The sequence below is a fragment of the Nyctereutes procyonoides genome, unplaced genomic scaffold (genome assembly GCF_905146905.1).
Source record: "Nyctereutes procyonoides isolate TBG_1078 unplaced genomic scaffold, NYPRO_anot_genome, whole genome shotgun sequence".
Taxonomy (NCBI): domain Eukaryota; kingdom Metazoa; phylum Chordata; class Mammalia; order Carnivora; family Canidae; genus Nyctereutes; species Nyctereutes procyonoides.
The window spans coordinates 3,317,138-3,344,755 of record NW_026575129.1 but is presented as its reverse complement, the minus strand read 5'-3'; the positions used below and the strand labels follow the sequence as shown (position 1 = coordinate 3,344,755).

Genomic DNA, 27,618 nt, shown 5'->3' with positions numbered 1-27,618 from the left:
CTAGGCTGTGAGCTCCTTTGCTGCCATCTCCCACCTAGCATGTTTCCTGGCATGGAAGAGATTTTCAACAAATGAATAAATATGTCTAATGAAAAAGAAAAAAACCAAACCCTTGTAAGCTCAGCTATGGCTTGGCCACAAAAAGAATCATAATGTATTTCTAAACCAGTGAAGTGATTCATAGAATGCCTTTTTGGATCAGCTCTATGCCTTTTTGCTCATATGCCATGCATAATTGAGAATTTACCATAATATATTAAGTCAATAGGAATTTAGACTCCTCCCCCTGATGAAAAGGGTAAGTCACACATTTTCGTGTCATTGTGTGGAGTAATAAGTGGGTCATGGAGCACTAGTGTACTAAACCATAGCCTGTGGCCACTAGCGGCAAGCCCTCTTGGCCACCCTGGGAGAGACCATTGTCAACCAGGCTGCCCTGGTCAGCCCTGGGATTGAACATGTGTCTAAATGTATAGGCGTAAAGGAATAAGCAGTAGACTTTCCCAATTTACAACCGAGGAAATAAAAATATTTCTGAGTGGTTTGGGCATGTGTTTTAAAACACAGTTGAGGTTTAGCTAATTCTAACAAAAAGCTTTTAAATCAGTGCACAACCCGGTCTCCCCCAAACTTCTCAGTACAATGGGTTCCTTGAAGTGTGTGCTAACTGGCTCAATGCCATTTTGCTTTATCCTGTGGGTGTGGAGTAGCAACCTCCAGGGTGGTGGTTCACTGAATATTGAAACCACAGTGAGACCTGGGTCTTCACATAGGAGGAGAGTATGGTCTTGAGTCTTTACTTTTGCCTTCCCATCTTGCTGCTACATTAACACTGCTTATCATTCAGCCTTTCCAGCTGCTTTGGTTAGGAATTTAGTGAAAGACAAAGCAGTACAAGAAATTTGACTCTCAGCTGACCCTATTCGTGTTCTTAAAATTTCCTAGGGCTGGGGAAGAGTGAGGACTTCAGCTTTGCCCAGGAATTTCCAGTCTCCGTAGAAGCCAGTTTGTCTCTTACACTTGAAAAATAAATTGAGGAAATTAATTGCAACTTAAAAGCCCAGATGTTAAAATTGGAGTGAGTTTTAGTTTTTTAGTAGCTTTGGGAATTTGAGGTATTCTTGCCTGTTGTGTGTTGCACTATTACTACAGAAGCTGAATGTCAGGTGGTGGCTGTGTGTCTCCTCTTTCCACCGCCAGATCCTTGGGGAGTGCTCACCAGTTGGTAAGAGTTAGCAACTCACTGAGCCTCTAGAAGATACCTGATTCTCAGAGTGACTCCTCTTTTACAACATGAGCCTACTGTAGTAAGAAAGAGAATGAGGTAGGTCAAGTCATCATGGTACTGAGCTGGTCCCCCTCTGTACGGGGCTCTCACACGGACATATGCATTCAGACACACTTCACTAGCCTTCTCTAGTTGAATCTTGACTACCCCACTTCATTCTAATTAGCCCAAGAAGTGATATAGTTCCTGAATTTTCTTAGAGTTTCTGAACTTAGTGTTTTTGGGGAGGGAGGTTCTTCTTTCATGAAATGTTTACTGTTTCTAAAGATGGGTTTCTGGTGCCTCAGCAGTAGAATTTGTATATCAGGGCCTGTGTGCGTGTATGTTTACTATAGCTGTTTGGAGTGTTGGCTTTGATCCAAAGACACTGTCCAGCATAGGCCCCTTGTATCCAGGGTAGACGTTTGGGAACCATCAGAGCAAAGGCAACCAGCAGACACAGCAACTGTGACTCCAGTATCATTAGCGTGCTGGTCTCTGACTGGCCACGTCCTTCATCGCTGAAATGCCAGGGAACCCAGACTTCAGCTGCTTGCGGGTACACACAGTAAATGGTGCCTCTCCCTTCAGGTGTCTTTGATTTTTTTTGGTCAGGCTTCAGCCTTTATCTTTTTTTCTTCTTAAGAAGAAGTAAAGTCTCCAAAATACGCTTTCAAGTTTCATTGCCAAGCTGCACCCAGGAATTGACATCTTTGGGAAGAGTTTGCTTTTTTTCCATGTTTAGGGCACAGCCAATGCATCATTTAGGAGCCACTTTGTACTTTGATCAGGTCGCTTGTCAGCTGTGATTTGTTGGCTGGTTTGTCTTACTCACTATAGGAGCTTGTTGTTGATGTCAAAGGTAACTTACAAGTACTTGTTTCCAGGTAGACTTGCTTGTAAATGGAATATCTTGGACTTTTGCTTTTTGAAGCAACTGTTGTTTTGATCATTCTCACGTCCTCTTTCAGTTAAGAAATGGCTGTTGTCAGTTTCTTAGCATCTTTTTACAGTTACAGCCCTGAGTTGGAAGGAGGCCTTTGGATAACTAGTCAATAAAAGTAACTTTCCCAAATAGGTAAAAGAGGGTAAAAGAATTTCCTCTTTCATCTCATTTAATGATGAAGAGTAAATACTCTGCATTTTAAATTTTAAATGGTTGCTTTTCTCTATAAAGCCTTTCTTACACGGTGTGGTTTCTGAGGCTCCTGGAATCCTGTCCTCTCAGGTCCCTTCTGGGCTTCTGCAGTCATGCTCTTTCGGGTCCCTTCTTCAAAGCTGGAGGAAGCCCTGCTTGGCTCCCCTTATACCACCGCCATTGATGCTTATCTTTCCTCTCCTTTATTTCCTGACAGCCAAGCCTGGGGCTCACCTCCCTGCCTTTCCCACCCGCCTGCCTGGAGTTGCTGCAGAGTGTCCTTCTCCCCTTTATGGCCACAAACTGAAAAAGAAAACAAATAGCTGGAGCTCCCATTGCAGCCCAGCAGGCTGGGGAAAATAGTCCTCACTCTCCTTGTTCCTAGGTTCAAAGTGCAGTTAATATTTTATGGGGGTGATCAGCCCTCCCAAGGTGCGAGTTTGAGGGGGCCAGCATCTGAGCCTGGTGGACAATTAACCGTGTTGACCTCTTCTTTTTGCCTTTGCCTTTCTGGCTGAGTTGACATTAATGCTCTGAGCCAGAAGGGGCTGCTGCTCCTTTGAGCGGAGCACCAGGCAGGGGTGGAGAAACATCTGATCTTGTTCAAAGGGGATGTCTCTGAAGCATGAAGATTGAACTGATTGTGACCCCACCCTGGAGGAAGGAGAAGCGCCCTCTGGAGAACAGGCCTGGAGGAAGGAGCTGTCAATTACTAATCCCATTGGCTTGTGGGTCTTCGGGGTCTTAGATCCGTTTAAAGGAGAGAGAATTGGGGTTGAAGGTAATAAAATAGGCCTTAAATTAGAGGAGCAAGGGGTCATTTCATCTAATTTTGTGGTTGTTACTGAGGAATAAAAGGCAGAGGAGATAATTTCATTATCCTCTTTGAGGTCTTTATCATGGTGGGATGGCATTTGGGGATGCAGTGGAACCTCGTGGGTGCTGGCCTTTCCCCTCCCAGCAGGCCTGCGGCTGTGTTTCTGGGCACCAGGGGAGGGCCTGGGGAGGCACAGTCGCCATTCCGGGCACCAGGGCCGGGAGCACAGGTTCTCCGGCTCTCTGAGTTAGGGACTTCACAACAGTAGATCCAAACAGGTGTGTGTCCCAACATGGTGGAGCTCTGCCAATCGCTCAGGAACGTGGCATTCACCCTGAAAATAAAGGAACCACCAGGCAAGAGAGCGCTTTTAGAATCGGGATCACGTGCTTTAGTTCTGGGGCAGGCTTGCCAGTCACCTGTTGACACGTTTATTTATTTGGAGCATGATGGTCGTCACATGCCTGGCAGCGGAGTAGCGTTCAGGTGTCACATCTTACCGGGGGGGATCGGCAGAAAGGTGAGAGCTGTGCTGCTCTTTGCTTGGTGCTGTCCTGTCCCCAGTGTGTGTTCTTGTCAGCCACATCCCAAAGCCCTGCTCGGGAGGCACGTCCTCCTACCCGGGTTTACAGAGAAGAGAGTGAGGTGGGGAGAGGCTCGGGGTCCTATCCTACGTCTCCCAGGAGGGCAGTAGGGGAGCCGGGCTTCCCTCCGGATTTTAACTTTCAAATTAGATTCTCTCTGTTCATTATGAAAGAAACAGAGGAAAGAGGAGGAGAATGATGAAGATTCTTCCAAGGGAACCGGAGAAAAGTAGTGGTTAATAGTTCTCTGCACCAGCCACCAGCTGGCACCATTCCCCAAGGCAGCCCGGGGAGTGGGAGCAAAGGGACCAGGGTGGGTAGGGCAAGGCGGGGTGGGGGCTGGGGAGGATGGGAGAGGGGAGCATGGGGAGGGCTATTTGTATGTCTGAAATCGTCATGAAGTGTTGAGTAACTTCTGGAATGCCCGTGAGTGTGATCAGGAAGGACAGTGACCTCAAGTGTCCACACCCCTGCTGCTTGCTGCTTGGTTTCTGGGGCCCAGCTTTTCCCATGAGCATCTTCATTCACTCTCCTACTGTCTCACAGCTGATTGCTTCCTTCTCTCCAGCTTCTCCCCCTCTACCGCATACATTTCTGCTTAGTATTTGTGAACTTAGGTCTGAGAAACAGAAAACTTCTGAAGATGTGCTAATAAAAACCTTAAGCACTGTTAAGGACATTTAGTCATAGATTCAGTTTGTATAGTTCGTATCAAAATCTATTCCCCCATTGATTCAGGAGCTGATATTTCCCCCTATAGAGTGATAATGGAAACTGGAGGCCTCTCCCTTTCTCGTAGATGCGGTATTCTTGGGAACTCCCAGAAAGCAAAACTCCAGCCAAGTGTTTCCTGAAATGTTAACTGAGGGCAGTGGGGGGGGGGGGTTTCACTTGTTTCCCTAACACTTCTCCCCATTCTTTTCAAGAATCTGTGCCCTGTGGGACTTAGAGGCAGGAGTCCTCTTGCCTTGGCCATGCTGATCCTTTCCTCCATTACCGTGGCTAATCAGAAGTTGGCCGTACTTCAGTGCATCTTAAAAGCTTTTCTCCCTGGCTGTGTCCAGGAAGTTGAAGTGCAGTGTCAGAAATGATGTGAGTTGATGAAGAAGAAATAAACAAACCCAGGCGACATGTGAGGAAGCCTTGGCAGCCCTGCTCCTGTTTTTGTGTAGTTTTGATCTGAAGGAACCAGATTTCCTCTGTGTGGAAGGAGTGGGGCTGTGAGGGTCTCTGTGCCAGAGAGCCCGAGCTGTGCCTGCCAGTGGGCCTTCTGGAGGAGGGCTCCACTCGGTCTAATAAACTCTGGGATGAAAATGAGTCGTTTATGCTTGGCAGAATGGAGATAAATCACACGTCTGCAGCCTGAGCTATATGTATGTGGAGTAAAAATAGCATATGCTCAGGGAAGCAGAACATTCCAGAATGCTTCAGTCCCCTCTTGGCACGAAAGTGGGGAGAACAGAATAGGAGAGCTGGAAGGGACTTAAAAGAGCTTGTGCAAGTCCTTTGATTTCAGTTAAAGATGGCGAATGACTTGACCAAAACCTCCTGAGGTCACGGGCCCTTGTCTGTCTTGCCTGTTCACCTTTGTAACTTTGGTCCCTGGCATGTAGCAGGGGCTTAATATGCACTTGTTAGGTGACTGATGATACAGATGAACATAGGACTTCTGACTCCTAGTCCAGTGCTCTCTGAGGTGTCTTTAATAGTCTGAAGAAAGTGTGAGAAGAGGTGCCAAGTAGCTTTCATGTAGCTGATTGTAATTACGTGTAGATTAGAAAATCGAGACGCGGCAGGATGACCCGGATCACAGAAAGTTGGTGGTGAAGTCGAGGGGAAGACAGGCCTTCTGAGGCCGGGGATGGGTGGGAGGAAGCACAGCCACATTGTTGTGTGCAAGGGGCAGAGCCTGGGCCGTGGAGAGGTGGCGGCCCTCCTCGCAGCCTCCCTGGAGGCATCCAGACAACTGTGGAGCACATAGGCTTGGGGGGGCAACCTCAGTCAGGAGCGCACCCTCCTGCTGCCCCGGGCCTCGTTTTCGGGGGGAGTCTCGGGCCTTTGAGTGTGCCTGAGGTGCACGTGTACAAGGCCCGTGGCGTGATGGCAGGACGGGCTCGGGCTGGGCCGTGCCTTGCAGGGACGGAAGAGGACTCCGTTCTCTGTACTGACGGAGGCCGTGAGCCGGCAGACCAGGTCTCTGCCACTGCCCAGCTCATTGCCGCACCGGCTCTGTCACTGGCCCCGAGTGAGTCACCAGGTCCCAGGAGGGTGCTGTCCCCAGGGGCCCGCAGTGGGAAGCCACGCTGCTGCGTCAGGCCCATAAGGCAAGGAGGTGCTGTTCGCTTCTCCCCTGGTGAACTTCCCAGTTACAAAACAAGATTTACCATTACATGGAATTTTAAAGTTCAGCTACAGGAGGTTGGTTAATTCAAGATTAAAAGTTGCCAAAGAGGGGGTGCCTGGCTGGCTCAGTCAGTAAAGCATTGATCTCGGAGTTATGAATTGGGGAGCCCTCGTGTTGGGGGTAGGCTTTACTTACTTAAAAAAAAAAATCCTGAAAGTTGCCAAAGAGAATTTGTAAGGCAATGACTTTTGTTTAAATTCACAAATACTGAGTGAGGACATGTTATTGTTTGGTGCTTGGTGGGTTTCGTCCACCCAGTGAACCTGGTCCATCTACCCATCACCGCATCCTTGATGGAGGTATAAATTGACCTTTAAATTTAAATTGACCTTTGGGCTTCATCATATGGCCTTGATGTCCAGGGGCAAGGGTGCCTCTTCTGGAACCCTTGGCAACTAACCACTTTCATGTGGAATTTTCTGTGTCACGTCAGGGAATGAGAACACTATTCTTTCTGGAAGTTCTTCCTCCCTGATGGCCCTTTCACTGGTTTATCTGACTTCTGCTGATACTGATCTCGTACGATGTGTCCTTGCATCTCTCTAGGAAGTATGCGGCAGACATTCCATCTTCCGGTGGGTTATGAGACAAGCTGTAGTCTAACCCTGATTGATGCCTACAGAAAGAATCAGCTGGGTTAGTGGCTCCTGTTCTGTATTAAAGAACACAGGGCTTATTGATCTAGGGCCGGCAGGCAAGCTGCAGACCAGAGGTGGGTCTGACCAGGTCTCCATAGCAGGAGGAAGAATGATTCCATTGGCTAGATTGTTAAAGCTTGAATAAAAAAAGAGCAAGCTTAATCTTGCACAGTGGCATTAATCATTACTTTGGTTTTTGGTGAAAATGAGGCTTTGGGAAGTGATTTTGCGGTAGTGCTCTCACAGTCTGGTGTTTGAACTTTTCATGGGGGCTGTTCTTTGTCACCAGTGGAGTTATTTGTGTCCCTGTCCTGATGTGCATGTGCACTTCCAAAGCATAGTGCTTTGGAAGTGAATGGCAAATGTTTAAATGTTTAAATTGAACTGAAAATATTCTGTGTGCAAAACCATGCAAATTAGAAACAAATTCAGTTTTTAATACTATATATATAAGTCGACAAAAGCAGCTTATTTGGAATATCTAGTTTCCTGAAATCATTTACATGTGGGGAATACCTGATTAGTCTCTTCAGGATTCTAACATGTACAAGCAAACGTGAGGTGGGAATGCCTGACTCCCCAGCTGTGAGGGTAATTTAGAAAACAGACCTTTTAGTGGAAAAGGGGTACAGCATTGCCTATTCATGAAGGCACGCTTTTTCTTTCTTTCTTTATTTTATTGAAGGTGGCATAGTTTAATTTCAGTAGTTCTCTTTATCTTTTTTTAAAGCAGTCTATGGGGTCTGTAGCCAAGGGGCAGAAAAAAAGTTAATGGAGGTTTATATAGTAGCGTTCACATTGACAAAATTAAATGTTCAAATGTAATGGAATTGTGGATTCATAGCATTCTAACTAGCTTACAAGTTTAATGTTAATCAGTTAAAAGAGGAGTTCATATTCATGATTTTCTTATTGCACTTATTGAACTTTACACACCCATTATTTACTCCCAAATCAGGTATAAATCATATAAGTATAGTTTTATAGAGAGTAGGAGTGTAAGAATCAAAGTCTGTGGTTATTTTGCTGATATCTTGCTCTTGTTTTTATAATTCAGAGAACTTTATTTTTTTTAATTTTTTTTAAATTTTTATTTATTTATGATAGTCACAGAGAAAGAGAGAGAGAGAGAGAGAGAGAGGCAGAGACACAGGCAGAGGGAGAAGCAGGCCCCATGCACCGGGAGCCCGACGTGGGATTCGATCCTGGGTCTCCAGGATCGCGCCCTGGGCCAAAGGCAAGTGCCAAACCGCTGCGCCACCCAGGGATCCCTTCAGAGAACTTTAAAATTCAGAAAAGTCTTTAACGTGTTCATCTTTTCTTCCACTTATTCCTTCCATGTTTTTTCTAGTTGATCACTTTCCCTGCTGTGCTGTTTCCCAGGAACCAGGATTCAATCCCTGATCTCCACCCTAGTTTAATCAACCTCTGTTTCTCACGCCTGAACCCTAAGGTCTTCATGAGAGGACTGAGTTTTTCCTCCAGTCTGGCCGGGTCGCAAGGATGTCTTGGTCCTTGTCTTCTAGTCCTTATAACTGGAGCCTGGTTGTACCCGACAAGCAGCCCAGCTCACCCCGGAAACTAAGGAGCGTGCATTTTCCATAGCCTAAAAATGTTAATGATTAAATACACAGCATTGGATTTTGCTAGGTGATTATGCAGTCTGTTTAAGTATTGTACCAGTTACTGAACATTAGAGAGCTATGTATCAGGTTTTTGGGAGAAGAGAATATTTGGGAGACAGCCCTTTCCAGCCCCATTTTACTGCTGGGGCCCTGGCCAAGGCCGGGGCTGGACTGAGTCTGTGTTTGGGGGGGGGGGTTTGTGGTGGGGAAGACCTAGCCTTGTGTCAAGAGGGCTTGGGTTCCAGTCTCTGCTCTCCACACGCAGGCTCTACAACCTTAGGCAAGTTACCAGTCTTTCTAGGGCTCAGCTTCCTTCTCTGTAGAAAGAGGATAGTCATACCCCCCTCTGGAACTCTTATGAGAATGAACTGAGATGACTGAGGTAAGGCATTCCGAGTAGGTGGCAAGCATCATTGCTTCTACAATGGGAGCAAGTCTACCTGAGTAATCCAGTAGTTTCTGGACCTTTCTTCAGAATTGTTGCCGTGCTCTGCAGAGGTGCTCGGGGCATGTTTATAACTGATGTTGTTTTGAGGCCTGTCCTGCCTCCTCAACATGGGGGCCGCTGCTTCCGTGTCACAGCCTGCTGTGGACGGAGTTTCCTGGCACTTGGGGCCTGTGTTTACCCTTTGTCTGGGGCAGACGGTTTCTGTACATGGGCATCTCCCAGGGCTTCCTCTGCCTTTAGGATCAAAGGAGTTCTAGAGTGAGTATTTGACATGAGGTCAAATTAATAGCCATTTAGAAATTAAATTAGCCCTGTGGCAGATTGGTTCGGGAGTCCGGGTTGGTTGGGAGAAATGCCTACCAAGGGAGGGCCGTGCTCAGTGGCCACCTACTCTGGGACAGCTAAGATTCGACCTCCTGGGGTAAAATGTTAGTGGGAAAGGAGATGCAAAGCCAAAATTGTGTGGCAAGTGTTTATGTTTGTCTTGGGAGAATGGCAACACATCACACACCATTAACGGGCCTGGCCTGCTAATAGTCTGCTGCTGCAGTTTGCACCAGCCCAGAGATGTAATTTATTTCACTGAGGGAATTGTGGTTTTATGTGCCATGTACTGGTGTCATTGAAACCTTGTTTTAAGAGGAAAATAGCAATTAATGTTTGAAATAGGAAGTAGCTTTACAAATTTGTGGTGGAAGAGACCCAATAAAAATGACCATCAGGAGTTCCCCGAAGGTGAACATAAGAGTTTATAAATGGAGTTTTCTGTCTGCTAAGTTGACAGCTTTTGATTTGTAAGGATAAAGCTGTGCCACAAACAGAGCAGGGCATGTGGGAGAGCACGAAGGCGAGAGGAGAGCGACGCCTCAGGAGTGCAGGCAGGTGTCTGTGTGGTGGAGGGGCAGGGAGCAGGGCCACGGCGTGTTTGGCCAGTTGGGCCGCATCTGCGTCCCTGCTGCCATTGTCCTGCTGTGAGATGACAGATGTAAAGGACGCCCCCACCCCACACTGCACAGGTGCCAGCACGGAAAGGGGGGCTGTTAGTCCCTAATGGGCTTGCTGACACCCGTGCGTAAACATTTCTGCTTATTAAGAAACAAAAGAGCAGAGCATATGGGGGCCACCGAGTACTGAATCCCTAGCATTTGTTTCTTGTTTGTCTTCGGTATTACCTGAGTGACTGGGCCATCTAAATTAAAAGTGACTTTTAAAAATTAAGTTAAAGAATAGTTTCCTGAGAATTAGGATTTTCAGACTCGGGAGAACAACACTTTTTAAAATTGAGGTATTCAGGGTGCCCATGTGGCTCAAGCATCTGCCTTTGGCTCAGGTCATGATCCCCAGGGTCCTGGGTTCAAGTCCCATGTGGGGCTCCCTGCTCTGAGGCTGGGAGTCTGTTTCTCTCCCCCCTCCCCTGCCCCAGTCATGCTCTCTTCTCTTTCTTACTCTCACTCTCTCAAATAAATAAATAAAAACCTTTAAAAATGAAATAAAATCGAGGTACTCCAGTGGAACCACCACACGTGCACATTTAACTCCTAGAAAATCAACTGTACATGCACAGTTCGGAGACCCGGAGGGAGGGGTAATGAGGCCTCTAGGCGGGTCTGCCTCACAGTCCCCTCCGTTAGAGTGCGTGCCTTGCAGCACAGCTGCCCAGTCTTGGTGCTTTTGACATTTTGTGGAGAATAGTTCTTTGTCATGGGGCCGTGTGGTGCATTGTAGGGTGTTGAGCAGCGTCCCTAGCCTCTACTGACTTGATGTCAGTAGAACTCCCACCCTGAGACTTGGCCAGATGTGCTGGTCGGGAGGAGGCGGTGGGGAGGGCCCAGTGGCCTCGGCTGAGAACACCGAGAGTGCTAGAGGGTGCCTTCAGCCAGTTGTTCCCTCAGGTGATCTCAGGTCAAGGTCCTGTCACACATCATCTTGCCTCCGTGAGTATGATTGAACGAGTTAGAGAAAATAGTGAGTGTACTGTGCAAGGGATGACTCAGAGGTGATGAGTGTAAAGCATTAGGGATCCATATCTCAAGGGAAGGCAGCCTCAGTGAAATCTCTCTTCGAAGTTTCTGACGGCCGGAGCTGTATAAAGAAGAGTGATTGGTCCAGTTACCCAAATCTCTACCTTGTCAGTTCAGAATTTCCTGGTAATAGTAGGGCATATGGCCAATTTCTCAACCTCAGGTGTCTTTATCGAGACTGGATAATGCCATCGGGCTGTTTCCCTGCTGTTTTTGACCAGGTTTTTGAAAAGCAATCACTCTGGTTCTTTTTTGTCTGGCCCAACCCCTGAATCAAGCAATTCTGAGTGTTTACATCCAGGTTCAAGTGCAAATTAACTTTACCTCGGAGTCTTTGAATTATGTTTTAGACAATATGGCTGGGGAGCTTCTGGATTTTAAAATAAGTTCCACCTCCTTGAATCTGGGTGGCCTATCACCACTCTGACCAGTGAGGTCAGAGCAAGTGTCATGGTGTGGCTTCTGAGGCTGGGTCATAGAGGGCCGTGCAGTTTCTGGCTTGTTTGCAGGAACACTGCTTTTCCAGCCCTGAGCTGCCATTGAAAAGGTCTGCCCTATAGCCCTTGTGGCCGGTGATGCAGTGGCCAGTCTCCACTAAAGCCAGCCGTCCATGCATCCTCACTGAAATGTGAATGAAGCCACCTCGATGCTGTGGACTAGCCCACCACCCACTGCCCACCGCGTGCCGCCTCTGGGACAGAAGCATCACCCGACTGCTCCTCCAAATTCCTGACCCACAAAACGTGAGACACTATAAAAAGTTGTTGTTTACTGAAAAACTTATTCTAGAAGCTTCTTGAGATATGGCTTGTTGCTCTTCCTAAAGAACTTTTCCAGGGTAGTCATGACCATGTTTTGTCTCACTCTGCTGGCTGACTGGCTTTCATGTCTTTCTGGCATAGTCTATTAAACTAATAACGAATGTCTTAATTTTAAGAAATACCACTTAGTAATAGCCTTTCAACAAATGTGAAGCTGCTCTGGTTTAACCTGGAGGTTAGTAGGGTCAGAGCCTATGCCTTCATTTGGTGCCTTATTTCCAGATTGTTTTTCTGACATCCTAAGGTCCAAAAAAGTCTACACTTTGAGAGAGCTTTTCAGTTCTTAGAAGATTAGATCCGTTCGTCCTAAATCCCGTCCTGGACTTGTGGGCACTCTAAGAGGTGTCTTTCCTAGAGATGAGCAGTGTTAAAGTGTAGGTTGCAAAAATGGCACTTTGGGTTTATAACAGACCGAAGCATCCCTTGTATTTAGCTGGTTAGGGGGGAAAGGTATGCAATGATTTGAACTCCTCTCTTTCTTGCAAGAGAGCTAATAGTATCCTTGTAAATGTGGAGTGCCTGGCACTTTTTAGAAAGCCTGAAAATAATGTAATGACCATCATCAGAGGAGAGTTGATGCTTCACATTTTGCAGGGGGAGCTCTCCCAGAAGCCAGGATGTGCTTCAAGAAAGTCAGAATTAGCAGCCCCTGTGCAGGGATGGCTTCTCCTGAATCAGGGCAGGTGGGCTGAGGAAGCTGCCTTTTTGCAGATTGGTGTCAAAATGCAAACAAGCCCAGGTTGTTAGCAGTGTGGACCTCCAGGGATGTCATTGTTAATGCTGGTGTCAGCGAGAAGAGGCAGGCTGCTATGTTGTTGGCTGAAATACTGCAAGGAGGGCTGTGACTATCTTTTCCAAGGCTGTGAATGATTGCTAGTGTAAATGAGACTTCCTTAGGGGGACTTGTTACGGTCACCCTTATCCTCATCCCTTTTAGCATCCTTTCCTGTTCTCTTTGGCACATGTCAGTACATAGACCAGGGATTAGGGGAGCTGAGTATCTTCTGGCATGGTTTTCTGAAATCTGGATGTGATTGCTTTGGAATTCTTGCCAAAATCCCTTTCTGGCTTTATGATTTCTGTGTAAAATTGTCCTCAGAGGAAGCCCATTGTTAGGGTAATTACAAAGGAAGCCTGGGGGAAGATGTTTGGATTTGCCAAGGGAATGGAAGGAGGGGAAAGAGAGTAGAGGGCAGAATGAAGGAGGAAGACAAGAAGGAGGTGTGGTGAATAGGTGATGGATGAGATGGTATAACTTTAGGGCAGGTGTTCCAGGCCTTAGGAGCATAAGGATCACCGGGCACTTCAAATCCTACATCCTAAGCCCGGCTTTGCAGAGGTAACCCTCTCCCTGTAGTCAGCTAGGGGAGTTACCTTTGGATGGTCTCTCAGAGTGCACCCCATCTAATGATGGAGAAGTGAGGGCAGCCTGAGGAAGGAGTGTGGGTGTTCTACTTCTTGTTGTGTTCATCAGCTTGACCTTCTTGGCTGTCTATATATTTTTTTTAATTTTTATTTATTTATGATAGTCACACAGAGAGAGAGAGAGAGAGAGGCAGAGACACAGGCAGAGGGAGAGGGAGAAGCAGGCTCCATGCACCGGGAGCCCAGTGTGGGATTCGATCCCGGGTCTCCAGGATCGCGCCCCGGGTCAAAGGCAGGCGCCAAACCGCTGCGCCACCCAGCGATCCCGGCTGTCTATATTTTTGAAGCCAAATGCTTGTCCCTTAGTCAGAATATAGGTTCTTATTAATTGTAGCAACCAGGCTTTGAATCCAAATTCAAGTTTTTATTCTGGGACCGCCTGAGTTCTCTTAGATGAGGCTGAACACAGTTGAGAACTTTCCACCATGCTCCCATCAAGAGGTCAGATTTGTGGACTGAAGATTGTCTGGCAGGTCATAGGTTAATTTGAAATCTTGGGCTTAGAGTTTATGAAAGAACAGATTAAGAATGCCTACCATATATGGATTTGTTTTCAGAAACCAGTCTTCCATTAGCTGCTGGGTCCTGATGACTTCTCAGAAGTTTGGATTGTTTTAGTCTAATTACCTATTGAAGAGGGCAGGAAAGGGGAGGAAATCTGGTGTGTACCTTCCCTTTGTCTCTCATTTCTTTATCTTCCTTTGCTTTCTAACAGGTATTTCTTGTTTAAGTTTTCTTGATGTCCTTTCAATTTTGTTTTCTGTTTACTATAATGGTTCTTAAGGGGGGCAAGGTTGTCTCCTGTCCTCTCCCCCTTTCTCTTCCATATACCAGGGGCATTTGGATCTAGGAGGGAGATTAGTCTGTTCTAAGGCAGGAATAGGGAGTAGGAACCAGGGATCCTAACTGTCTGCATAGGAATCTCTCCTGAAATGTTAATGCTGCCCACATTGTAGACGTAAGGCAAAGGCTCTTCTGCAAATTATGATGGAGAAAGGGTCTTGAAATTTGATTTAGAAGTTGTGACTAAGAGTAGAGTGATTAAAAGGCCAGGTTTTAGAGCCAGATGCCAGAGTTTGAAACCAGCTCTGACAATTTACCAGTTGGGTGATCTTTGGAAATTTACTTAGAGTCTCTTTTCTTCAGTCCCCTCATCTGTGAATCGGGATTGTCGTTTCTGTGATGATCCAACGGGTTAGAACAGGGTTAGCCAGGATATGCTTCAAGAAAGTCAGAATTAGCAACCCATGTGCAGGGATGGCTTCTCCTGAATAAAGTATCATTCTCATGGGTCCCAAGACTGACTCCCTATGCCTGAATCTTTTAGTCTATTTTTTTCTTTTTCTAAACATGAACTATATTGATGCTCATTTTTATATTTGTGGAGCCAATTTCACCACAATTTTAAGTTCAAATATACAACATAATTATAGAGTATTTCTCAAAAGACTTCTAATAAATGGGTAGAGTCTTGCGATAGAAAACAATAGGTTTGTGTGCCAGACACTGTGAGAAGCACTTGTAATGGTCTGATTTAGGACTGCTTTTCTAATTTTAGAGGTGGACTTCAAAAGTAGATTCTTTCTCTGTGAAAAATGAATGGGCTTTACCCTGAGGCTCAGTACTCAGAGTATGGGTAAGAAAGAGCTTTCTTACCATCTCCCCACCTCCCCCCTCCTGAGACCCAGGGGAGGTGTGAAGAGAGTCCCTGGCCAGGTAAGGTGGGTCTAGTTGTTTTAGTAGCGTTTCTCTGTTGGACTCTGCTTCATTAAGGGGCCAGCTGGAAACAGTCCTGAGTCTTCTTGCAAGTGCCCAGGCACATCAGGCTAGTCCTCCCAGGGGCATTGAGGGTGACCAGACCAGATTCCAGAACCGTTCAGGCATATTTTACCTACCAAAGCTTTTAAACTTTAGAGGTAAATCCTGTCACCCACTAATGTTTCAAACAGCATGGGCACCCAAATCAACATCAGCCAAGAGGCATTATTTCTAAGGTCTTGTGGGCTACTGTCTGGTGTCTCCTGACCAAGCAAAGAAAGTGTTGTTAGGAAGTGGCATTTGTTTAGGGTGCCTTAGGCCCCAGGGACGATACCGACTAGGGCTGAGAAAGACAACGGTTTACCCCCTTGCAGTTATGTTCCTAGTAATCCATTGACACCTGATGAAACTGAGTCATGGCTTCCGTAAACTTTCCCAAGCTCAGACAGCCAATAAGTAGTACAACTGGGTTTTTGACCACAGCTCTGCTTGATCCAAAGCCAGTTTTACATCACTACCCTGGCCTATTAGTATGAAATAGATATGGATAGTCCATTTTGAATGGATTAAAAAATTTGCAGTTGAGAATAACAGGTACAAAAGGATGGAAATCACTGAAAACAGAAGAAGGTAGACAATAATTTGCATCTGTTTCATGCCAGGCTTCGCACATTCATTAGCATATGTAATCTTCACAACCTCCCTGTGGAGTATTATACCCATTTAACAGATGAGGCAACAGAGGTTCAGTGGATACAAGTCACTTGTGCAAATAACACAACTAGTGGGTGGCAAAGGAGGACCATGAATCCTTTTTTCACCATGCCATGCAATGAAGAGATTGGGAAGGTTTCCTTGCCTGGTCATTTCTAGTCACTTCTAGGGATACATCAGATAATTCTGGATTTAAGAACCAGGAAAACTAAGTGCATGTTTTAAGCCTCTCATTATCATATAGAACCAGCTGCCTTTATGCCGCATTCATTTCTCATCTGGGAAATATGACCATGGCTAAAGAGAGAAATAGCCGACAATAGAGATAGAAAGCTGGCAAAGGAGGCATTGACCTCCAAGTGGTAGATTCCATGGACTTGGCCTCCTTCCTATGGCCTCTGCTCCTCAGAACCTGGGAAAGGGCTTATGGTAGTTGGCATTTTGCACCAGCAAGTACATCCGTGCACAACTGCTTGCTCCACAGAGCCACCCCATCCCTTTGATGTTTTAATCTGCCAGGATGACCTCAGGATTGCCAGATGTGCAAATAGTGGAGCTCACCAGGGAGGGGAGGCTGGAGTGAATCTGTATGTCCTTCAGCAATTAGTGGACTATCCCACATGCACCATGAAGGATGGCTCTTTTACTCAGCCATAATTCATTAGGAAATCACTATCTCACCAGCTCATTTGGTGCCAGACATAAGGGCACTACAAATGTAGGACCAGGTGCTACTATAAAATGGAGTCCAGTGCTTTCAAGACAGCCCTTGACACCAGTCCTCTGGGTTATTGCAATTTATAGGAGCTGGTTTCATAGAAGTAATTTGGTGTGTTGGGGTAACGAATGGCAGCCTTTGTGTAGAGGAAATGTTCCATGGGTAACTAGTTGACTGCATATTAGTTTACTTTTTCAGCCAAATTATTTTTGTTGCTGTTAAAAATTAATTTTAATAATTGCTTTTGGATCAAGCTGTTGAATAACTGAGCCAAGTTTTCACGCCCAATGAACTTTTATAGCAAACTCTCCTCTCTTTATGGGGTTATTATGAGGATGATATTTGTAAAGCACTTTAACTGCTTAATGGAAGGCTCTAGATAAATAGACATATTTTCATAAGTTTTGAAAGAGTGATTATATAAGGGCATTCCAGTTCTAAAAGATGCAAGTCATATTCTATACTAACCATTTGCTTTAGTGGCTATTTTCTTATTTTTACTTTTGAAGGGGAAATCTTTGTAAAAGACTGGGGTGATACTTCTATTTCTCTATCATTATTGAACTAGTGAAAAAAATCTTTTTAATCTGAAAGGAAATGTTTTCATAGTATCAGAGTTTGAATAGTAAGGAGATAGTAGAAAGTGCTATGAATTGTCAATATACAGCTAACTTTGCATTAATTGGTAACAAAATACCTAGTGAAAGTATAGCCCTTTGCTATAAAAGAGTACAGTTGACTCTTGGACAACCTGGGTTTGAATGTCTGGGTCCACTTAATATGTGGATTTTGAGTCAACACAGTATTGTAAACATATATTCTTTACCATGTGGTTTTCTTAATAACATTCTTACAGCTTACTTTATTATAAGAATATAGTATGTAATACATATAACAAAATATATGTTAATTGTGTTATCGGCAAGACTTCTGGTCAAGGGTAGGCTCTTTATTAGTAGTCAAGTTTTGGGGAATCAAAATTACATGTGATTTTTTATTGTGCAGGGGTCAGAACACCTAACTCCTAACTTGTTCAAGGATCAACTGTGTATTTTTTCTGTTTTCCTTTGTTTTGCTTTTGGAGGAGAAACACCCCAAAATTAAAATTGTGTCAGAAATACATTGCCAGAAAGGGCCATCTTACAGTGTACTGTGGGTTTTCAAAGAGTGTGGGAGTGTGCTAGAAGTTCTAGGAGCTTGTCTGTACCACCTGTGGGGAAAATGGTTCAGAAAAAGACTGCTTCGTGGCCTCAATACATTCTGAATTTTCACAATAGATTTTCAGTAACACTTGAAAAGTTTGACCTCCCACGTGATTCATTACATACACACAGCAGCTGTCAGGATTGTTAAAAATGTAAATTAAGCTACAAATTCAACTATATTCATGCCCCACTTAAAATCTTCCACTCTTCTCCTGCTGCACCAGGATAAAATCCAAATTCCTTGTCACGATGCATACCTGCCAGCTTCGCCAGCCCCTGCTCTAAGTACTCCTGTGCTCATCCTGCCGCAGCCCCGAGACTTGTCTCCCTGTCCTCTGCCACCCAGCCTCCTGCTGTAGCTAGGGCCCAACGTGTGGCCATTTCCCCTCCTGCAGTGCTCTTACCTCAGGCCTCTGGAGCTTCCTGGGGCTTGAGGCTGAGCCCCTCATCACCTCCTCAGGCTCTGATATGTTATTGAGAAGGGAGCCCAGAAGCCCCGTGGGCCAGGATCAGCGATTCTTACCATGTCTGGATTGCAGAGACTGACAAGGAACAGAATTCAAGCCCAGGCTGAGTTCCACTCTGAGTTCCAGTCCTTTCTTTATCTCAGGCCACATGGATCTTGCCCTGCTCTGGACTCTCCTCCCTATACCGTCTCCGATGCAAGCTGAAGTTTTTGATCCACAGTGGGCCTCTTACGGACCTATTAACTGCTAGTTTAGACCCTTTGCTCCTCAGTGGAATCTGTCCACTGTGTGGTGGGCATGCTTACTGATCCTAAGCAGACTGGCTTTCCTAGTGGCCCACTGGCAGCATCTGTGCAGCAGTGGAGCAGGCCCGAGGCGTCTGATCTCTATTCTCCTGCTCCTTTATGAAGAAGTTGCATTTAGCGATTCCCCACTCAGGGCCACAGGCTGAGAACAGAGGGCCCAGCTGGCATTTCCTGAACCTACTATCCTACCTTGCCTCTCACCAAGTCCCAGAGCAGGAAAGTGAGCATGTGCAAATGAGGAGGCAGCTGGTTCCATGGCTTCAGGATCTTCCACTGGAGGGTCCGTGAGTTGGACTAGCCGACTCCAGCCACACTGGGAACTACTGGCTGAGGCAGGTGCTTCCCCAGCCTGAAGATCAGGCTATTACTTTTCAGGAGCTTCTGATGTATGACAGTGAATTTTCATCCTGTATTAAAAGATGACCATTATTCTCCCTAGAAAAAGATTCTTTTTAGAAAAACAGATGCATCATTGATCTATGTGTCTGTTTTTGTGGTACTATACTGTCTTGACGATCACAGCTTTGTGATACTGCTTGAAGCCCAGCATTGTGATGCCACCAGCTTTGGTTTTCTTTTTCAGCATTCCTCTGGCTATTTGGGGTCTTTTTTGGTTCCATACAAATTTTAGAATTATTTATTCCAGCTCTTTGAAAAATGCTGATGGTATTTTGATTGGGATTGCATTTGAAAGTGTAGACTACTCTGGGTAGTCATTTTAACTAAATAGACATTTTCACAATATTAATTCTTCCGATCCACGAGCATGGAATATTTTTCCACCTCTTTGTGTCTTCCTCAATTTCTTTCAGAAGTGTTCTGTAGTTTTTAGGGTATAGATCCTTAACCTCTTTGGTTAGGTTTATTCCTAAGTATCTTATAGTTTTTGGTTCAATTGTAAATGGGATTGATTCCATAATTTCTCTTTCTTCTGTCTCACTGTTAAGATATAGAAATGCAACTGATTTCTGTGTTGATTTTATATCCTGCCATGTTGTTGAATTCCTATATGAGCTCTGGCAGTTTTAGGGTGGAGTCTTTTGGGTTTTCCACATAGAGTATCATGTCATCTGCAAAAAGTGAGAGTTTGACTTCTTTGCCAATTTGAATGCCTTTCATTTCTTTTTGTTGTCTGATTGCTGAGGCTAGGACTTCTAGGACTATGGTGAATAACAGTGATGAGAGTAGACATCCCTGTTGTCTTCCTGACCTTAGGGGAAAAGCTCTCAGTCTTTCCCCATTGAGAATGATACTTGCTGGAGGAGTTTCCATAAGAAACTAAAAATAGAGCTACCCTACACTTGCACTACTGGGTATTTACTCCAAAGATACTGATGTAGTGAAACGCTGGGACACCTGCACCCCAATGTTTATAGCAACAATGTCCTCAATAGTCAAACTATGGAAAGAGCCCAGATGTCCATCGACAGATGAAAGAATAGAGAAGATATTGGATGCAATGGAATGTTACTCAGCCATCAGAAAGGATGAAATCTTACCATTTACATCGCTGTGGATGGAACTGGAGGCTATTATGCTGAGTGAAATAGGTTAATGAAAGAAAGACAATTATCATTTGGTTTCACTCATATGAGGAATATAAGAAACAGCACAATCATAGGGGAAGGGAGGGAGAAACCAAATGGGAAGAAATGAGAGGGAGACAAACCATGAGACACTCCTGACTGGGAAAGAAACTGAGGGTTGCTGGAGGGGAGGGGGTAAGGGGTGGGGTAATTGGGTGATGGGCATTAAGGAGGGCACCTGATGTAGTGAGCACTGAGTGTTTGTTATAAGCAGCTGATGAATTACTGAACTCTACATCTGAAACTAATGATGTTCTATATGTTGGCTAATTGAATTTAAATTAAAAAAAAAGTGTACCAGTGATTCCACTTTCCATATAAAGCTTAATTTTCTTTCTTTTTTTTTTTTTCTGTTGTTTAGAGAAAAGTTTATTGTGGAAAGTTTAAACAACATATAAAAGTACAAGTACAGGGCAAACCATGACGAGTACCTACCTTCTGAAGATAATTATTGCCCTTATTTTTTATGATCATCATGCACATGTGCCCACTTAGAACCTTAGCCATATGATACCATATTATGAGGCCTTCTTTTATTTTTTTCTTCACAATAGATTCTGGTAATCTTTCCATGTCAATAAATTTAGGCCCCTCCTTTTTAATAACTGAAATGTATTCCATTGTATGAATGTGCTGTGGTTTATTTAACCAGTCTCTTAAATATGAAACATTTTCCCTGTTATGAATAATACTTCATTAAACATCCTTGTACTAGTTTCTCACAGGATAAATGGGTTAGAACTTTCAAGTCACAATATAATAACTTTTGAATTTTCATGCAGGCCGACAGACTACCTACGGAAATATGAACCATTTTTATTGTTCCATATTGAAGGGAAACCTGTTGCTGACTTTCTTTAATGCTGTTCTTTTAATGTATTTTTCCCAAACTCTTTAGCTACTATTTTTTTCTTGGCAAATAGACTTTGGATAACTAATTAAGAGGAGGTTTAACGATGGATGTAGCTTCACTGGTTAAGAACCAAAAATGTATATCCAGTATATATTTTCCCTTACATCATTCTAGTATGCAGTTAAATGGGAGGAAGAAATTTTCCCCGACCTACGGTTCTTCTAGCTGGGACTGAGAATTAAATTTTACAAGAGACAGATTAACAGGAGAAAAAACCCTCAAGTTTTATTAGGTTTGCACAGGGGTCTAATAGTGAAATTGGGACCCAAGCAAATGACCAAAGGCAGCGCAGTTCTTAAACATTTTAGACAAAGAGATGGCAAATTGGGGAATTGGCAGGATAAAGAAAACAGATGTTTGGGAGCTTTAATTAGTATAAAGTACTCTAAGTGGAATTTGGGCTGAGGTAATAGATGAATAAAAAAATAACAGTTTGTTTCTATAGCTTTCTCAGCTTTAAAGTTCCCATCTCTGTTGATAAGAATGTCTTTTTACTTCTTAGTACAGGGAGGGCACCTTTCATATGGGAAATTATGCTCAGGGGGACAGGGGAGGGTCTGAGTGCCCTTACACCAGCTGTTTCCTAAGTAGCTTCAATTCAAAAGACTGAGTGTGCCATTGTGGTACATTTGGAGCAGCCTGTCCCAGGCTCTTACACAGTTATGTCTTCTTTTGACTTTCATTGCAATTAATTATCACACTGGAGGTTGATGCAGTTAAAACCAGTGCCCCTTTTCAGTCTTTATTGTAGACGGTCTGCCATGCTCTGTACCTTCCCTTTACTCCTAAAACTTTGCTAAAGAGAGCTTTTGACAATAAAAGTAGCAAATACTACTTTGTCATTTGATAGGGCTTGAAAAATAATTCTTGAGTTCTTATTTGAAGTTATAATCTCTAGGAGTATTTTACCATTTCTGTTATGGAAGCACTGCTTTCATGACCATCTCTGGTTTCTTCTAAAATGCTTTCTCCATTTGTTTCAGTCTGTGAAAGTTTCCCCAGATCCATGTGATTAATGACCTGTTGTTCTTCCTCTTTGAACTTTATCTCCTTGATCTCATCTGCCCATCCTCTGTGTCACCTGAAACTTTGACCAGTTCATTGGTTAATTGTATATCTTTCTTTCACACTTTCTTGAGTTCACCTAATGATAAGGCTATCATCTGTCATCTTAAAAAACTTTGTAATGTATATTCTTTTACGGGCCAGAGTGATTCAATGATAACATTCATTATGTGCTCCCTTTGGGTATTATGTAGATCTATGAAAGATAGATTTGTCTGTTGAGACTATTGTAATAACAAGATCTAGGCAACTTTAGCATAGGGGAAAAAAGCACCAACTTAGTTTTTTTTGTTTGTTTGTTTTTATTTTTATTTATTTATTTTTATTTATATATTTTTAAAATTGATTTATTCATGAAAGACACACAGAGAAAGGCAGGGACACAGGCAGAGGGAGAAGCAGGCTTCATGCAGGGAGCCCGCTGTGGAACTCGATCCTGGGACTCCAGGATCCTGCCCTGGGCCGAAGGCAGATGCTCAACCTCTGAGCCACCCAGGCATCCCTTGTTTTTATTTTTTAAAGAGAGAGAGTGCATGTGTGCACACGCATGCAGGGGAGAGGCAGAGGAAGAGAGAGAGAGAGGATCTGAAGCAGGCTCTACACTCAGGGCAGAGCCCGATGTGGGGCTTGATCTCACGACCCTGAGATTGTAACCTGAGCTGAAAGCAAGAGTTGGATACTTAACCAACTGAGCCACCCAGGCAATTCAACTTAGTTTTCTTTGTAAACTCATTTGGACTTTGAAGGGATGACTTTAACGTACTTTGGAAGAGTTTTTCAATATGTCTTGTCTCCTCATCAGGTAAAGTCTTCTAGAGAGATAAACTCTTCATGTTGAATTTTGATTTAAAAGGCTGGGATCATTAACTGGAAGGAAGGAATGGCTAGGGATGAGCTGACTTAGAATAAAATGGGACTGAGAGGTGGGAACCAGAGGAGGAAATTAAGGAGAATGCCCAAAAAAGACATTTTAGAGGAGGTTGTCAGTAAATATGGCAGATGTTATTTATAATCGGATCATGATTTACTTTTAAATGTTCTTTGTTGGTATCAGAATGGCAAAATATAAACCTATATAAGAAGATTCCCCACGGCTTTGGGTGTGAATTGATACAAGAGACAGGACTGTGATAGATTCAGTGGGGCAGTGGTTTTGTCACACCCTGCTCTTAAGCTGCAGGCCAAATCAATGCCAGGGACTTCTGGGAGGGGTCACTGAATGAAGTGCTTGCTCAGCCATCCAACCGAGTTGGGGTTCCGGGCTGGAGATAGTACTGTGTGACAGGGCACATTGTTTTCCAACAAACAGTGGGACTTTCACAGTGTGTAAGCATGCTGGTGCTGAGTTATATGGAAATACTCTTTCAGGACACTAAGGTACCGTTTAATGAACTGTTCCTTTAGTGCCATTTAATAACTCACAATCATAGTGTAGTAAGTGGTAGTTAATTACTGATTCTTTGAGCCCCTGGGGTACCATTTAGTAATTACTACTTCATTGCCACTTAATACATTTCTGTCTTGTACATTAAATAGCTCTGAGCAGTAATTCATGGCCCAGTCCCTGGTGGCCGCTTCTAGAGATGCTCATCTGAAACCAGATGGTTGCTTAGGCACAGGGAGAGTAAAGGTGCCATAAAATCATTTAAATCAGTGGTCACCAGACTTTTGGATGTCATGGACCATGGGTTTTTAAATTTTTTTTTATTTATTTTGTGGCGGTTTGTTCCCTCTAAGAAGCCTGACTCAGGAGTACACTGCCTGGGGGTAGGGCATGGTAGGCATTCAGTAAATACTGGTTGAGTTAATTAGTTATGCATTTTAGGACAGAATTTTTGTTGGTGACACCTGCTTCATTTTGTTATTGTTTCATCAGATCTCATATCGGAGATGTTGATTTTGTAAAATGTGTTCTCAAATGTGACTGACTAAAGAGATTTCATTGTATGCTGGGGTGGTGAGGGTTAAATAGCAAATGTGAAAACTGTGGAAGGACCTCAAACCAGATGGTAAATGTAAGGTAAGTAATATTATCTACTGACAGTACTATGCAGAAATGATTAATTTTTGCATTATATTAAATCCTGGGGAATTCTGAGATACGGAACTGAATAATACCCAGACAACTAATATATGGGTTTTTGTGTATTGATGCCTCAGGTAAATTTGTGACATATCAAAGGAGAAAGTGGGTCAGTAAGGATGATTTAGTTAAGATTGATACCTTAAAATGGAAGCATAAAGGCACTGCCTTTATGTGCCTTCTGTGATTTTTGCTTATTGTAGAAACCACGTGTGTCATAAGGTGACCAATCAGAGTTCTATCTAGCATAGGTAGATAGTGGTGATAATGATAATGTGGAAGATCCTAAAAATCCTGGTGAGTATTTTGAAGAATGGTAGAAGGAAGGACTGACAGTCTACGGCATGGAAAAGTGGTCCATGAAACACATGACTAGACTGGCTAATGACCTTGTGTTGCCATTCTGGGGAAGGTGCAGCAGGGAGAGAGAGAGAGCCTCGAGCAGACTCCCTGTGGAGCGCAGAGCCCAATGCGGGACTTGATCCCTCGACCCTGAGATCATGACCTGATCTGTTTCCCAGATACATGTCCTGTTCAGAGGCTAGGCTATGTATCAATGCTTTTCTAACACCTGCCAGATATCAAAGTTGCATTGATTGCCTGGTTGTCCTGTAGAATGTCTTGATGTTGTAAGCTAATCAACAGTTGATTGAAATACTTTTCATTAAACTCTCTTCCTAATAATGTTTAAAACATAATGTAAACCCTAGCCAAGCCATGGCTTCTCTCATCTGGCTTCAGAGCCCATTAACACATACAAAGTCTACAATGGGACTGGATAACTTTTTCTTACCAGAAGTAAATAGAAACCTCCTGTCACATATTCTGATAAAATAAATTTTAAAAGAGGAATTTTCAAATAAATAAATAAATAAATAAAAGATGAATTTTCAGACACATTATTTTGTACATGTTCATTCAGCAAATTACTCCAGTACAAAACTGTTGTAAACACATGGGCCAGACATGAAGTCAAGTACATTCTATCAGAAAATTCACTATATCTTTAATCCTAGATTTAGTGCTATGATTTAAGTAGAAGGGTTTAGAGAGTTCATAAATGCAAAGACTAGAATAAACAAAAAGGATTAAAGGAACTATTTCCTGAGCAGCACTGATATAGAATCTCATACCTCCTTTTTCCCCAGGGATACTTTTGACTTTATTTTAAAGCCAGCTTTCAAGAAGCTATAAAGCAGACAGGTATTTTAATAACACAAATTAAGAAATTAGGGGTGCCTGGCTGGCTCATTCAGTAGAGCGTGCAACTCCTGATCTCAGGGTTGTGGGTTTGACTTCATGTTAGGTGTACAGATTACTTAAAAATACAAATCTTAAAAAATTATTTTCCATGATCAGAATGTGATGTTGCCATGAATATAAGTTTGTTTGATTACATAGAAACCTATTATCGGTCTGTGTTTTGACTTTTATAGTTTGTGTTTCTTCCGCAGCTTTAAACCACCATAACAAACTGTAGTTGAATTCTCATATCACTTTCCTTTTTTAAAAAATATTTTATTTATTTATTCATGAGAGACCCAGAGAGAGATTGACAGAGACACAGGCAGAGGGAGAAGCAGGCTCCATGCAGGGGGCCCGATGTGGGACTGAGCCACCCAGGCATCCCCTGTCGTATCACTTTCTGATTAGGTTCTAAAATTGTATCTGAGTGGGACTGTGTAATGATTTTCAGTACATACTGTTGCAGTTGCAATATTTAGTGTTATTGTAATTTTATATTCCATATAGCTGTGTTAACCACATTCTCATTTTGAATAGCGCATTTAGTATTTAATTATTTTATGTATCAATGTGCTCACCTAGCCCCGTATTAGGGCATTCAAGCTCTTTCCAGTTTGAGGCTGGCATGAATAATCCTGCTACAGGTACTCTTTTTTTTTTTTTAAGATTTATGTATTTATTAGAGAGAGAGAGAGAGAGAATGTACAAACAGGGGAAGGGGCAGAGGGAGAGAGAGAGTCTCAAGCAGACTCCCTGTGGAGCACAGAGCCCAATGCAGGATTTGATCCCTTGACCCTAAGATCATGACCTGAACTTATAACATCTGAAGAGATGCTGTAAGAAAGGGAAAGTAACTGCAAGAAAAAGGAATTGTCTCTGAGATTTGAAACCTTTTCACTGGCAGGAGACCAACAGGTTGCAGAGAGCTACAATGAAACTTTGTGTGCTGTCAGCTGATCAATAAATTAATTCAGTGTAGTGCCTAAGAGCCCAGCCTGTGCAGTTAGCCAGGTGTGAGTTCAGATCTGTTGCTTTACCCCTCCGAACCTCCAGCTTCATAATGTGCGCGGAACGGCATCTGCCTTGTGGGTGGTGGTGAGCTTTAAATGCGAGGCCGTGTTGCGAAGCTGTTCCTTGGCACAGGCCTCACTGATGTTGGGTGCTCAGTGAGGGAGAGCTGCTGTGATTTACACTGACTGGGGTCCTGGGGTAGCAGGCCTCCGAGTTGGGTTTATGCAACGTTGGCAAGTTGTTCCCCAGAGTCCTAGGGCTCTTGGATGCTTCTTGGGTGTGTTGACCACACTCTGGGTCAGCATTCTTCTACCGGGGGTCAGTTCTTGCAATGCGCTCATTGTCAGGTTTGTATGTGAATGAATATGGTCAAGGGTTACTGTGACTTAGACTCCACCCCTGGCCCCAAGGCAGATGTTTGTTCCTGAAGAACAAACAAATAAGAGACCAAATCTTTTTTTTTTTTTTGCTTTTTTTATTGTTTTTATTGGACATTAGCACAAGTTTTCTTTTTTTTAATAATTAATTTTTATTGGTGTTCAATTTACCAACATACAGAATAACACCCAGTGCTCATCCCGTAAGAGACCAAATCTAATAAGAATATCCACTGTCTCAGGGTGCCTAGGTGGCGCAGTTGGTTGAATACCCGACTCTTGATTTCAGCTCCGGTTGTAGGATTGAGCCCCATCTTGGGCTCTGTGTGGAGTCTGCTCAAGATTCCCTCTCTCTCTGGCCCTCTTGCTCATGCTTGCTCTCTCTCTCTCTCTCTCTTTCAAATAAAAAAATAAATCTTAAAAAAAATAAATCTTAAAAAAAATTACAAAAAAAAACGTATCAACCATGTCTGTGTAGCAAACATACTATTTTTTTTTCTGGTACTATACTTTTTTGTTTGGGTAATAAAAGTAGAATTTGAGAAGGATGTGTTCCTTTCAATCCTATGTTTCCTTAGTTTGAATAAAATGCCTTTAGAGAAGCTGGTGAATGAAAAATTTAACTTGTTTGCGTATTGTAGGAATTGTTGTATGTTCTACTCTCCTGTGGAATTAATAGAAATCTTTCTACCTTATCAGTGTCTAATTTTAAAAAGTCAAAGAAGCCTCAACATCATTTTGGCCTTAATTTTTTATTTCCCTTCTTCATTGCCATCATCATCCTCTTAACCGTGTGTGTATTTTGGGATCACTGATTTGTCATTCTCTCTCCAGAGTATGTATTGGATAGGCCTTCCTTTTCTGGAAATTTCAGTGGAGTCTCTTTTTTTTTAATTTTTAAAAATTTTAATGATTTATTTGAAAGAAAGCATGAGGGAGCACACAAGCAGGGGAGCAGGGAGGGGCAGAGGGAGAAGCAGACC

General features: G+C 43.5%; 1 protein-coding gene across 5 annotated transcripts in view; it reads left to right on the top strand.

Annotated features, from left to right (window-relative positions):
- The window catches only part of LHFPL2 (LHFPL tetraspan subfamily member 2), a 152,822-nt gene that overhangs the window by 15,909 nt on the left and 109,295 nt on the right, over positions 1-27,618 (top strand). The window lies entirely within an intron of this gene.